General features: G+C 39.7%; 1 non-coding gene across 1 annotated transcript; it reads right to left on the reverse strand.

Moving 5' to 3' along the window:
• Positions 1–607: 607 nt before the first annotated feature.
• Positions 608–714, reverse strand: LOC125937821 (U6 spliceosomal RNA). Its single transcript, XR_007462511.1, has one exon. It is a non-coding gene; the product is annotated as a U6 spliceosomal RNA (small nuclear RNA).
• Between the last annotated feature and the right edge of the window lie 268 nt (positions 715–982).

A 982-nucleotide genomic window follows, 5' to 3' on the forward strand; every position in this document is an offset into this window, starting at 1 on the left:
CTCCCCCAGCTAGAGATCTCTCACTTCCTTTAGGGCTTTACACAGCTGTCATCTTAATACTGAGACCCTCCCCAACCACCACATACTTTTAGAAGAATCTATTATGCTTTGTTGTGCTCTAGAATATTTGTCATCATGAGCCATATTGTAAATATTTCTAAATAGATTAGCTCCACAAGGGCAGGACTTTCTGTATTATTCACTGTTGTATCTGCTATATCTAGAATAGCCATTCTTACACTGGATATGTATTTGCAGAATAAATAAATTGGATATATGGGGCTGCTCATTGGTACTAATGGTTTATAGATTACGTAGGATTTTCTATGAAAAACATATTATATTTGTATGTAAGAGCAATTTGAGGCACCTGGATGGCTCAGCCGGTTAAGCATCGGACTACAGCTCAGGTCATGATCTCGCAGTTTGGGGGTTCGAGCCCCGCGTCGGGCTCTGTGCTGACAGCTCAGAGCCTGGAGCCTGCTTCAGATTCTGTGTCTTTCTCTCTCTCTGCCCCTCCCCTACTCGCACTCTGTCTCTATCTCTCAAAAATAAATAAACATTAAAAAAAATTAAGAGCAATCTTATCTCTAAAGCTTTTTTTTTTTTAAATATGGAATACTTCGCGAATTTGCATATCATCCTTGCACACGGGCCATGCTAATCTTCTTTGTGTTGCTTCAACTTTGGTCTATGTGCTGTCAAAGTGTGCACTGTTACTTAAATCTTAGTAACTTTCATCTCTTTTCTTTTTTCTTTTCATATTGCAATGGCTGAGACCACCAGTTCAACTCCTGAAGATGTTTTCCTATGAAAGAGAGCTGGATTTTCTCTAGTTATTTTTCTGTCTCTATGGAAGTGATCATGTGGTTTTCTAACAATTACTTGATTTTTGATGTTCAACCATCCTTGGGTCCCTGGAATATCCTGACTGGTCTTTGAAATCTACGTCCGAATACAGAGCTCGAGAGACATGGGCCAC

The sequence above is a fragment of the Panthera uncia genome (genome assembly GCF_023721935.1).
Source record: "Panthera uncia isolate 11264 chromosome A3 unlocalized genomic scaffold, Puncia_PCG_1.0 HiC_scaffold_12, whole genome shotgun sequence".
In the NCBI taxonomy this organism is placed as follows: Eukaryota; Metazoa; Chordata; class Mammalia; order Carnivora; family Felidae; genus Panthera; species Panthera uncia.